Genomic DNA, 13,267 nt, shown 5'->3' on the forward strand with positions numbered 1-13,267 from the left:
TTTAATCACTTGACATGAGTAGCTGGGAGTCGCTTCTAGATGGTCCCGAGATTTTCAAGGCCTACAGCGTGAAGCATCTTCTTTACATATGACAGCCAAGGGATACTCAAATGGCCTGCTGTTTTTAAAAGCTTCCTCATTGGTTTCCTATAAGGCTCTAGTTTGGTTATTGACCAGAGCCTGTGCCCAAAATTGTCGGTAAGCATCACTCCTAGATATGTAAAATCCTTGACCAAGTCAAGCGTTGCATTATTAATCTTCAGCTTAGGAAGTGAGGACCTATAGGGGCTGAACACATTCATTTCTAACCCTCGCTCTGCACAGAACTGTAAAAAGTGATCTAGAATAACTTGTAATCCCCAAGATGTTTTGAAGATTAAAAGAGCGTCACCTGAAAACAATAGCGTGGATATTGTTCTGGGGCCAACTTTGGGGGCATCATTATTCTCAAAATTGAGTACATCTGGCAGGTCCTTAACGTATAGAGAGAAGAGGGTCAGGCTAAAACAAAACCCTGACGCGCCCCCTCTCCGTCCTATAAAGATTTGATTGATCTCCATTTTTACTTTATCTGACTCTAGCAATGTTATTTTCATGGCGTCTTATAAGGATATGTAAGTTGTTTCCTGGGACACCCATGTCTGTCAATACTCTCCACATCTTGCTTGGAGGTACTGTGTCGAACGCTCATCCTGAATCTACGAAAGCAATATAAAGATGGCCTTTCCCCAGAGTTACTGTCTTCCAATATACAATACTGAATCTCAGGATTTGGTCCAGGGTGCTGTTTTGTTAATCTAAAACCAGCCTACAGGACAGCTTGAAGTCAGTCCGTTTGGCCAGAATTTCCCTGCAAAAAACTTTCTGCAACCCATTGATTAGACTGCTTGGTCTATAGTTTCCTGGTTTGTCTCTGCGCCCTTTCTAGTAGATCAGGACGATCTCGGCCCCTCGCCAGGAATCTGGGACCGGCCCTCCTTTTAAGATTGCTCTAGATAAGATGTTTAAGTAGTTCGCTTGAATGACTGGCACAGAAGCATAAAGGTCAACTGGTACACAGTCTGTGCCTGGTGCATTTTTGGCAGCGAGTGATTTAAGTGCAGTAAGTGAGTCCGTATAAGACCTTTCAAGGGTGTCTACTTGATCAAGGGTTTCCGCAGGGAAGGCTAGCCATTCCTTTCCTGTTCTCCTCCGCTTCTAGCAGGGAGTATTACCTTTCAAAATGATCCACCCACAATTCTGGCTGTACACGGAAGGCAACTACATCTATTGATGTGCTGCTGCCATGCACAATTATACTCCATAATGTTTTGGAAACTCTTGTTCTCGCTGCATGTAACAAGTCTGTCCAAACCCCCTTTTCCCAGTTGACTTTTGCTTGTTTTAGCACTCTCTTGTAATTCCTACGTACCTGATGGATGCTATCCCTTTATTTGGATTTATAAGATCTAAACAGAGTATTTTTGCTGTTGTTCATTAAACCAAGGATGTGTGTAGGATCTAGGTTTCCTTTCTCTCCTGTGATCTCTAGATAGAATGTCCCTCAGTTTTGGGATGGACTACTGTCCTAGTCAGCTAGGGATGTGTCACCATTGACTAGTGGTTCGAATGTCGCATTGAAGTCCCCAACGACAATTATAGGTGCTTCAGAGGGGAGGAGTCTCAGCTGGTCGTCCAGGAGTGCGAGAGTTGTTGATTCTCTATGGGAGTTCATCAGTCTGTTGTAATTGTTTAGCAAATATATGCATTTGTTGTCTTTATTCAGTCAGAGTCCCAGTAGAACAGGTGTTGAGCCTGGCAGCCTCTTAATTTGGCAATCTAATGAATTCTTAACCCAGACAATTAGACCTCCAGCTGGATGGCCTCTGACTTGTGCTATGGCTGGGCAGAATAAAGTTGAATACCCACATCTAAAGGTAGGATCCACGCACCATGAGTCCTGGGAGACACAAACTTCAAACTTGCCTCTGAAGAACCCCCAATGCTGGTCAATAAGCTTAGATTTCTAGAGGAAGAATAGTTGGTCTAACTGCTAGGGCGTTAGACCACGAATCTGGGGAACTGGGTTCGAGTCTCGGCAATGATGCTGAACATCCTGTGATTCTGGGCCAATCGCTTAATCTCCCCGTGCCTAACAAAAATGAATGTGTCCTCATGTAATGCAACTGGTGCTATGTAAAGCACTCTGATACCCGGTTCGGGTCAAGTTTGCGCTATGGAAAACTCTGTAAAATCAAGCCTGCCAAGTTCCAGGAAAGATGACCATTTAATCGTCACAGCACATCACCACTGCAGACGTATAAACTACTATGGTATAGGTGCTCACACACACACACACACACGTTACACTGCAGACTCAAATTATTATAGCTCGCCGGCAAGAAGTGCTGTAATATACATCAGTATGTTGCAAACTTCAGAACTACATTACAAAGCATCTGCATAAAGTGCCAGCCTACGAATCATAAGTGCACACATACTTCACAAATAAATACAGTGGTGACCTGCAGATGCTTGCGGCATACTTCTGACTCATCAATGATTTACAGGTCTATTAATAGGACTGCCAAGTGTTTAGAGACAATGGAATGGAAAGGACAGGATGGACTGTTTATTTAGTTCAATGTAAACAGCTTGTCTTGTACTTGTAAATGCATTCAAGGGGACTGCAAACAAATGGGATGGGTGGGGAAAAAACTGGTTCAGTCTTAGGCACATTCTATCAGATGGACGTTTTCTGCACGGTCCATCTTCATTAGGGAGAGTGTAGAGGTGATAAGGTTTGTAGTTAAAAGAGAAAAACATGCACTGACCGTAAAAAAAACCAACACATACTAATGCTGTTGACCTCAAACCCGAGGGCACACTGCGCTCAGATTACTAGGCACATGCATTAATCCGGGTCTGTTGCCTCTGCCACAGATTACTAAACCCTGCATATTAGTGCTGCAGAGATTACTTACAAGCTCTGCCTACAATACAGCATAAGATACGTTGGCTACTCACTGAACCCTCAGGAACCAGCATCAGGACAGAGCACTTAAGGGGAGCACGGTGTTACCCTGCTTTGTTCCCTGAGCAAGCATAAGTGCTACCCTTCAGTAAAACAGCACTTAAGAAAAACCAGCAGTAGCATCATAAGAAAATTTATTCCTTTAATGAAGGACCAAATGCAGTACCACAGGCTGTTACTAGGTTTCCATGGGACACCTAGTAGCAGCCTGTGGTACTGCACCCTTTCCTTTAGATTTAATATAGGCATTCCATTACCCAGTGGCTTAAGGAAGAAACGCAAAAATGTTCCTTCATGAGTGGAATTTCTTCTCTTATCGCAAAGTCTACAAAAGCCTAAATAAAATGATCACAAATGCTTGCACTCGTTCCTAAAGCCAGTGGCTAATGGAATTCCTATATGAGGCCCTATGGAAAGGGTGCAGTGCCACAGGCTGTTACTGGGAGGGCCCGAAGGCCGGCTTAACCTGGAGGCAGCGGCTACTACAGCTTTCATCGCTGCGAGGTGGGGGTGGGCAGTAGGCTCCATGAGGCTTGATTGCTGCACTGAGCTGGCCCCCAGTGCGCACGGTTGACTGCTCTAGATCCTTCCCTTCCTCTTAGAGCACAGTACTCTTGGGGGCTGCTGCCTCCCTTACAGAGGCCCCCATGGAGATCCTCCTTCGATCTCGCCCATCTTTGCCAGCGCGGGGATCACCCCTTTGAATTTGTAACTCTAGTGGACATCTTGGGAGCAGTCTCAGCCCATGTGTGTATTGGCTGGCCGCTGACACAGGATAGCCTTGGGGAATCTGCCCTTCGCTGGAGGACCCTCGTCCCACTCATTTAAGTTGTATCTCTCTGCCTGGACTCCTGGTGGCGAAGCAGGGGGCCTAGTTCGACGACTGCGCGAGTTGAACTTGCTGAAGCATTAGTGCCCCCTGCGGCCCCCCCGCCCTTTCCATCACGCAGGAATATATACAAAAGTTCCTAGCGTACATCCGCAGGAGATCAACACTTTGAAAATGGACTTTTAGAGCTGTCTCAATGTCCTTCGAAGGGACGTGATGGCGTTGTGAGACTGAGTGGATGACCTGAAACGCACTGTTGGTGCGCATGCATCAGATAAAGAGGTACTTTGAAGGAGTCCATTCGCTGGAAGAACAGTACATCAAGCTTCAGGCCAAGCAGGAAGACCTAGAGAACCGGGGTAAATGCATCAACCTGTGCATCAGAGGCATCCCACCTGGAGCGGATGGACAGGATATCCTGTCTTTCACCAGTGACCCTCTGGGCGCCTTCCCGAGCGACTTGGTGGTGAGGGGCCTGGTTCTTGCCAGGGCACACCGAATAGCGCTCATGCCTGGGCTGTCTGATGCACCCCCTGACATCCTCACCAGGGTCCATGATTTTGAGGATAAAGAGGCTGCGAGGGGGCAAGCAGACCTAGTGTTCTACTGCCTCACTGTTTAGATCTACCAGGGCCTCTCCCCTTTGACTCTGAAGAAGGAGCAAGACTTTAAGCCAGTCACAGAGCATTTACGCATCTAGGGCATTAAATACCAATGGTCCCACCCCTTTGGCCTTCTCTTCACCTGGAACAGAAAACCACACATGGTCCTCCCCCTTGCAGAAACTAAGACTGTTCTCGGCCTCCCGGGGGACTCCCCCAGCAGAGACACCTCGCCCTCCTCTTCAGCGTGCCCAGATGCCTGGCGGCCCTAGTAGCACACAGTTCAACTCCGCGACCACAATAACAAAGCATTTAAATGCCACAGGAGTGTAACCCAAAGACCACGTTAAGATCTGGGTGAGTTCAATGCAAGTATCAACAATATCTCAACTGGATTCAGTAGAAGTTGGTTTATATGTATGTACAAGACATAACAATTGAGAGAACAAAAGGGAGAGACTTAATTATTTGTTTAATGTGCTCATCACATCATATATTTTGAAAGAAAAGTTAAACATGACAGTTATATTAGCACTGTATTGCAAAAATGCAGCAGCAACCCTAAAGAACTTGTTGCACTATGTGCTTGTGACAAGAGGTGACGGCGCAAGTGACAAGTGAAGAACACCGCGCTGGGCGCAAAGTGAAAAAGTGACGTAAAATATATACAGGATGATTGGTTCTAAGCAATAATTTTCTTGAAATAAATTACACATGATTCAGAACAATTCCATGAACCAGAGAAGGATGTGCGCCATATATTGCACTGGAAAAGGATGGTCGACGGCATTTTGATCCTTATTAAGTCGGGATCATCATTAGGATCAGGAAGCCAAGGTCGTGGGTGCTGTAATGAGGGTGATCAGGAATCAGGAGTTGAGTGAATCCAGTGGAGAGGTGGCAGCGTTGTAAAACGTCTGCTCTGTCGCGGCACACAGGTGTGTGGTCCGCTGGTAGCCGAAGAGACTCCTGTGTCAGCACCTGGATAATGCGAAAGCAGACATTATCACACACCTCCAAAAGATGAAAAAAGAGCCCCCAAAGTCCTCGCCCGAGGAGACCTGACTCATGCAGAACAAGCTCCTCTTCTGCCCCTGGACTGACCCCAGACATCACAATGCCTATCGCATTCCTTCACGCTTAGCGGGGCTCATAGCCTGGAGCTTGGACTTTTGAGGCTTGTTTGTTACGGATTGTGATTTTTCTTGCTGCCTTTTTAGAGTTGTTTTATTCCACAGACTGCACTTTTGCGCTGTACTTGGCCTCTTGGCCCCTAACTGAGCTTTCCTCCATTGAGGGCAACGCCTGTATAGGGTCAGGAACCCCCCCGCCAGCCCCCCCCCCCCTGATCCTTTATGGGGAGGTTCACTAGGTTGGGCAAAGTTGGCTTCTTTAGTTCTCCCTTAATTCACCCCACACTCTCAACCTCCCTGACAGGTCTCCATGCCGCACCCTTTGATCTTCTCTGGGGCCTGGTGACAAGGTCACCAGCTGCCATCCACAAGGTGGTTGGGTGCCTTCTTTCGTACATGCTGTACATACCACTTCTCACATGGGTTCCCCACACAATCTGAAGTTACTATCCTCTAATGTTTGTGGGCTCAACAGATCTGGCGCTGCATGATCCTAACTTAATCTTTCCCTAGGAAACCCACCTGCTTAGAACAGCCTGCCAGCGCATTGCGCTCCCTAAATACCCTCTCCAGCACTGGGCATACATAGACTCTAAGACACTTAGTGGCAGATTTACAAGCCCCTTGCAACATCTTTAAAACACAGTTGCGTCACTTCTGTGACGCAGCGGCATCGTAAACAATGCGCCACTATGCAACATATTTACAACGTGGCGCATGTATACAGGGTGGGCGTTCCGTCGCAAGGAAGCCTCGTAAAAGTTACACAGTGAAATCTACAAGATTTCACTGAGTCACTTTTATGACCCTGCTGCCTCAAAACCTTACGCCTGCTTGTAACAGGCGTAAGGACTGATGCTGGCACAGCAAATATAGGCCGCCCCTGAGCAGTGCCGGAGTTGCGTCGCGCTTGCGACACAACTCCAGCCCTGCATCACCTTTACGCCGACAGATGCCTGACCCATCTGTCTATCCTTGCGCCACGGTGCACCGCATTGTAAATGCGGTGCATCCATGGTGGCGCAAAGGATTTTTTACGTCGCACAAAATAACTGGCGCTTCCCTGCTAATATGCAGGGATGCAGCAGTTATTATAAATCTGCCCCTTGGTGTCTCCATCCTTTGCAAGAAGGTTTTTTCCACTAAAGCCACCAAAGCAGCTAGGTTTCCTGGTGGGCAGTTCCTCACCTTGACGGTCAAGAGGGGCAGATACACATTAACACTCAACCTCCATGCTCTGAACCAAGCGCAAGACCTATTCCTAAGGCACACACTCACAAAACAACTGAGATGAGTTGGGGTGACAGCATTGTGGGTTGTGATTTTATTGTGATCTGGGATACTGATCTGGAAAGAAATGCAGCACATGTTCTGGGTAAAGGAGCTATATCCGGGCTACTTAAGCCCTGAGCCTGATAGATGCCTGACGATATCTGCATCCGGTCTCAAAGGACTAGTCCGTTTACTCACATCAGCACCTGTCTTATTACTGCATCAACTGTTTGGCACCACCTCTCTGCTTAGAAACCTAACAGAGGTAATTTTCCGACATCTCCATATCAAACCACGCACATGTGAAGCTTATGTGGACACTGCGAGTGGATGCGCCATGTTCTCCCCTAAGCTGGCACCTCTCCCTCAAACCCCTATGGGACCGGGTAAATAAGGCAGCTATAAATGCTGTCACTGAATACTTTACACTCAACTCCCTTGCCGACACTTCCACTGCATTCTCTGAGATGGGTTCATGGGCACAATTCATGTGGAGTGTCCTCTATCACTGTAGCCAGGGCTCGGGAGGCACGCATGTTTAAAAAGAAACTCACGGAAGGCATCCTCTCCCTAGAACTCTGACAAGCAATGTCCTACTTTGATGGCCAAGTCGCAACTGGCCATTCTACATGGTCAGCTCCGGGAGCACAGTTAACAAAGCAGAACACTCCCTTTTAGAGCTCGCTCAATGGCACGATGAGGGGGGGACAAGGTTTGTTCCCTCCTGACACATAGATTGCGCCAATAACACACTAGGTCCCCCAACACTAAAATCAAGACAGGGGACCACGACTGGGCTATCAAGGAACCTGATAAGCAGAAGGCCTTCCCATCCTTCTACCAACATCTTTACTTTTCAGGGGGAAAGGATCAAACTGCAATAGGCTCTCACCTCCAGAACTGCCCTTGGCAGCCGCAAGATTCCTGCTTAGCTTGCAAACTGGAGGAACCCTTCTCTACCACTGAGCTCCGCAAAGCCCTTAAAGAAGAGCTCCCAAAGGCTAAATCCCTGGGCCCGGACTGTCTTCCACTGACTTACTAAATGGTTTTCCTTTCACAAGACCACTTGCTGAAGCTCTATAACTCATTCACCCACACCATGGGCCTTAGACCTATCATGTCTTATGCAGAAATCACACTCATTCCCAAGCCTGGCGAAGAACAGACACTCTGCTCCTCATATCGCCCGATAGCCCTGCTCAACACTGATGCTAAACTCTATACCAAAATTCTGGCCAGCTGCTTAGGAGCTTTCTTGCCCGACTTAATGAACCCCGACAAGATCAGCTTCATATAACACAAGCAGGGTTCAGACAACATTTGACGCCTCACCCATCTAGTTGGGAAAGTCCACAGGCACATCATCCCCGCCATTCTCCTCTCTCTCGATGACGGGAAGGCTCTCAGCAGTGTGAGGTGGACCTTTTGAAGTGTGATACTCCAGAAAATAGGACTGGGTTCGTCATAATTAGTAGGATCATCGCCTCATATTCGGCACTCACTGCCTCCATTCGAGTTAATGAGGAGTTGACTCGCTCTTTCCCACTATCACGGGGCATCCGGCATGGTTGCCCCTTCCCCCAGCTGCTCGCCCCTGTGGTGGAGCCTCTTGCCATCCACCTTTGGCAATCCTCCGACATCAAGGGCATCCGTTTTGGGGGACAAGATCACCAAGTGCTACTCCATGCGGATGACCTTCTCCTGGCTGTCGCGGAGCCGGACATCCCTCTCCCCACAGTGATTCAGGTCCTTCAAACGTATGAGCAGGTATCCAGGCATAAAATCAACCTGGCCAAGTCACAAGTGCTTAACCTTACTCTCCTACAGCAACACCTCCTTCACCTACAGGCACTCACCGTCTTCCAATGTTCTTAGCATTCAATCCAGTACTTAGGCCTCACCATGATAAACACTCTAGCTACATGGACACGGGCTGATTGGCCACGCTATGGCAAAGCAATACCTGAAGACCTCCGGTGCTGAAGATCACTCCAAATTACATGGTTGGGCAGTCAACATGGTGAAAATGAACATCCTTCCTCGGCTCCTATATCTTTTCCAATCGCTGCCTACTCCCATTCCTTCTGAACACATTAAGTGATTGCAGGGGGACCTCCACTCCTTTATCTGGAAGGGGAAGCATCCTTGCATCTCCACTGCGCTCCTTATGCTCCCACGAAACCTGAGCGTGCTTGCCTGTCCCAACCTCCAAGACTACTACTGGCCTGCCCACCTACGTTACATCTCTGAATGGGTAGTGCAAGAAAGCGAAAAACACTGGATACACATGGATCACGCTGTTGCCCGCTCTGGGACCTTGTCTGGCTCCCAAAGCAGCATTGCCCTTGCAGCACTTACATAGTCACCCAATGTCCACAGTACTGGAAATATGGGGCAAACTAGCCATTGGGAGGGGTCTGACCACTTTCTCATTGCCAAACACCCAAACTGCGCGGAACCCCGACTACTCTCCCGGGGACTTTTTCTCAGACTAGTTTAAGGGTGAGTGTAGAATACTTCAGGACTTATTTCAGGGGCGGACTATCAAAACCTTCGACCTGTGCAAAACTGATTCCCGTCTCCCTGACTCCACCCGCCATCAATGCTTTCAGTTACGCCACTTGACTGTCCACCCTTCCAACGCTCTGGCAGCTACCCGCTTACTTACCCCTTTTCAAAACCTAGTTTGCAGCTTCGAAAGGCACCAGTGGCCTGGAATCAAAAACATAGGAAGCCCTACAACAATAACATCTCCTACCAGTGGAAATGGGCCCCAGATAACACACCATACATTACCCAGAAACAGTGGGAACTGCTGTGGAGGGGGATCCCACGAATCCATAGAAGCATCCCTCAGCAGGAGGCAGCCTACAAGGTAAAGCTTCAGTGGTACAACACTCCAGCCCGCCCAACTCTCTATCCTACAGCCCCTACCTCTTGCTGGCGATGTGGGCACAGGTGGGTGACTTTCATCACATATGGTGGCAATGCCCCTCTCTTACCATCTATTGGAAGGACATTTTAAGCCAGATAAAGGGTGCTGTGGGTTACCCCATCCCGGCAGACTACCACACAATCATTCAGGGTTGCGCCCTACATCATTGGAAGCAATGACCCATGCAGACGTGTATCTCATACGCAACGACTGGCGCAGCCAAACAGTTAATAGCTCAAGCCTGGATATCTCCCTCCAAATCTCCGGCATAGTTTTGGTTTACATAGCTTTTCCACACCATTACAATGGAACAGATAACACACACGTGGTCTTTTACAGATAAAAAGTTTGTAGAATTGGCCTCCGATGAGGTGAGAGAGCCAGGTATATTACATAATGTGTGTCAGTGCTGCTTGGTCTCCAGCCATTGCTCAAAGTTGTGCCCTTATGTAACTAAGGTTGATAAGGGAGCAGGCGGTGAAAAGCTGTCTCAGAAGCTGTATTCAAAACAGAGGTTCGTCTCTTGCTCCAAGTCACAAGGCCTTTCATGGTCATAAAATCCTGTTCTCACTCAAAGTCTTCAGGTAAGTCAAAAACACACCGGGCTAGAATGACAAGCAGGACTTGACTCCATCCCACAATTTGAAGTCTGACTAGAAGAGTGAAGATTGAAGGAAACTGACACCAAGCTGGTCTCTCATTTGTTCAAGGTGTTACCTGAATTGCCTGGGCTGTCGCTAAACCTGCAGCAAATAACTGTCTTTTTCAAAGAAGTCCTGCTGCATATTTTTCAAACGCTGCTCACACTTTGGGCCCTGTGGAGTTTCGGGCACTGCTAGTTGGACTTTGATGTCAGAAATTCCCCCAATACCAATGGTCACTTCGGACCCTGTTTCCGGGCTATTGCTGAAGCCTCTCTGGACTTTGTTCCCTGCCCTCAGGTACTTGCCAGTTCCTTCCTTGTCAGCGCTGATACAGACTATGCTGGTGCCACAATGCCAGTCTCTGACCCTGAAGAGACGTTGGTTCACACCACGCCTATATATCTCTGTGAAATTACTAAGATGCAACCAGTGATTACGCAGCCAGAGGTTGAACCATGAGCTCTTCTTCAACACCAGTACTGTCAGAAGCTAGAATCCCTATTCACTCTGACTTCGATATTGTCCATGGCATATACCTAATGTTACTCACAACACAAATCAATAAAAGGAGGTGGATAATCTGCTCCCCCCACAATTCAGTGTTGAAGGCATGTATTTAGATTTGTTAAATGCCAATGGGTTAAATGCATCTGCGTTTTGGGCTCAGTTTTTGACCTCAGTACATATGGTTTGAAGATTTCGGGGGGCTCTTTGTCTCATGCATCCTTCTCATTCTGTACACCACGTCGCACATGCAGACCCTGCATTGGACCCAAAGTTTTCTGTGTTCCTAGCACTACATTCAGATCTCGCAAGAGAAGGCTCAGAACTTTGTAGTTGCAGAAGCCTGCCAACCTCACCATTGGTAGGCCCGCCTTGCTTTCACACCTGAATGTCACACTTGTAACGGATAGATGCATTGTTTCACTAGGTTGTGGAGGCCCACTGAAGGAGTTGTAGATACAGTTCCACATTAACCTTTTGGGAATGGGTATGGGGATAGGACTCCTCTTTTTGGCCCCTTTTCCACACCGTTGTGAAGAAGTATAAACTATCTTCTGGCTCTCTGACTGGGCATTACTTCAGACAGATAGTTGTTGGATGTTGAACTCTGTGAAATTCATTGCAAGGCACTGTGTTCAAGATAAAAGATGGAAAGCAATCACCACCTAAAGAATCTTGAATAAACCGGTACTGACCATGTCACTTAACAGGTTAATAGAAAATATTACATCGCATCAGAACAGTAGAGTGATCAGTTCAAGATTGACAAAATCTGACAGATGATGTCTCATCCCAGACCTCTGCATTTCAAACAGTATCTATGAAAACAGGCTTTCAAGATAGTTACCCTGTAGGGTAGAATTCGCTTTCAAGAGCACAGTGAACTTCTGGTCTGTTGACCAGAAAGATGCATATTTTAATGTTTCTAATCGTATGAATCCTGTTGTTCATAAATGATCAATACTATTAGATCTCGTTATTGCCTTTTGACCACAAATTCGAATCAAAGGTGTTCACCAATTCTCTAGCACCAATTGCAACATATCTAAGAAGTGCAGGGTATGTTTTTTCCTTGGCTGACTGAGTGACAATCTGAAACTACTGGTCTTCTGTATGGGAACAAAAAATACATGTACCATTAGGCAAGTCACTTGTAGGCTTAGCACACAATGACGTAATATGCTGGGGCTTTGGAAAAGTGCCCCTGCACTCTTCAGTGTTGGTGATCGAGGCCCTCCTCCACCCGCAGGTTTCCCGGCGCCTCATCCCTGGTGGTCCAGTGGACCTCTGTCTCCTTTCTTTCTTTCTGCTCCTTCACTCGTTTTTCTCCCCTTTCTATCTTTCACCTTTCTGCACCTCTGCTCTTTTGCGCCTTATTTCTGCCCATTCTCCCTTTCTCTCCCTCTGCTCCTTCACTCGTTTTCACTCGTTTTTTTCCCCTTTCTATCTTTCACCTTTCTGCACCTCTGCTCTTTTGTGCCTTATTTCTGCCCATTTTCCCTTTCTTTCCCTCTGCTCCTTCACTCGTTTTTTTTACCCATTCTATCTTTCACCTTTCTGCTCTTTTCTGCATCTCTGCTCTTTTGTGCCTTATTTCTGCTTATTTTCCCTTTTTTCTTTATCCCTTCTTTCCTCCCTTTACCTTTCCCCGCCGCTGCTGCCCCCGCGGCCCCTCCCCCCCCCCCAGCACGACCGGCCCAATCCAGCTCCCCTCACCGCCTCCCAGCTGTCCAGCCCTCCCCGACCCCTACTTAATGGCGGCCGCGGGCTGCGGGCGTGCCGCTGGTGCACCGAAGGCGCGTCAAAGGCAAGCACGTCTGCGCCCGTCTGCAACCAGCACCAGGAACCCTGGACCTCCGCCCCGCCAACGCTACGACCCAGCAGCACTCCACGCACTCAACCCAGGCTGCAACAACAACTGCAAGCTAGCATCACCAGCCGACACCCATGGACCCTTCAGCTGTCACCGCTGCCGGCACACCTGCAGCACCGCCAAGAACACGGATCCAGCACAACCCGCCCACAAGAACACAACCGAACCGAAGACCCTGCAATGCATCCTCCTCAACGTCCGATCCCTCCACAAACACGCAACAGAAATCTGGGACCTCCTCGACAGCACCACTCCAGACGTAGCATTCTTCACCGAAACCTGGACCAACACCAGCTCGGGACCGGACATCGCCATCGCCATCCCCCAAGGATACAAGATCTCCAGGAAGGACCGCCCCATCCACCCAGGAGGAGGAATCTCCATCGTCCACAAATCCAGCCTCCGCCTGAGCACACTCCCTGACGAGTCCACAGAACTGATGGAACACCTTCACTTCAAGAT

The 13,267-nt window shown here is 48.2% G+C and overlaps 1 protein-coding gene across 2 annotated transcripts in view; it reads left to right on the plus strand.

Annotated features, from left to right (window-relative positions):
* Window positions 1-13,267, plus strand: part of UGGT1 (UDP-glucose glycoprotein glucosyltransferase 1) — an 849,443-nt gene that overhangs the window by 353,932 nt on the left and 482,244 nt on the right. The gene's annotated exons all lie outside the window — the stretch shown is intronic.

Source organism: Lissotriton vulgaris, chromosome 11 (genome assembly GCF_964263255.1).
Source record: "Lissotriton vulgaris chromosome 11, aLisVul1.2, whole genome shotgun sequence".
Lineage (NCBI taxonomy): Eukaryota > Metazoa > Chordata > Amphibia > Caudata > Salamandridae > Lissotriton > Lissotriton vulgaris.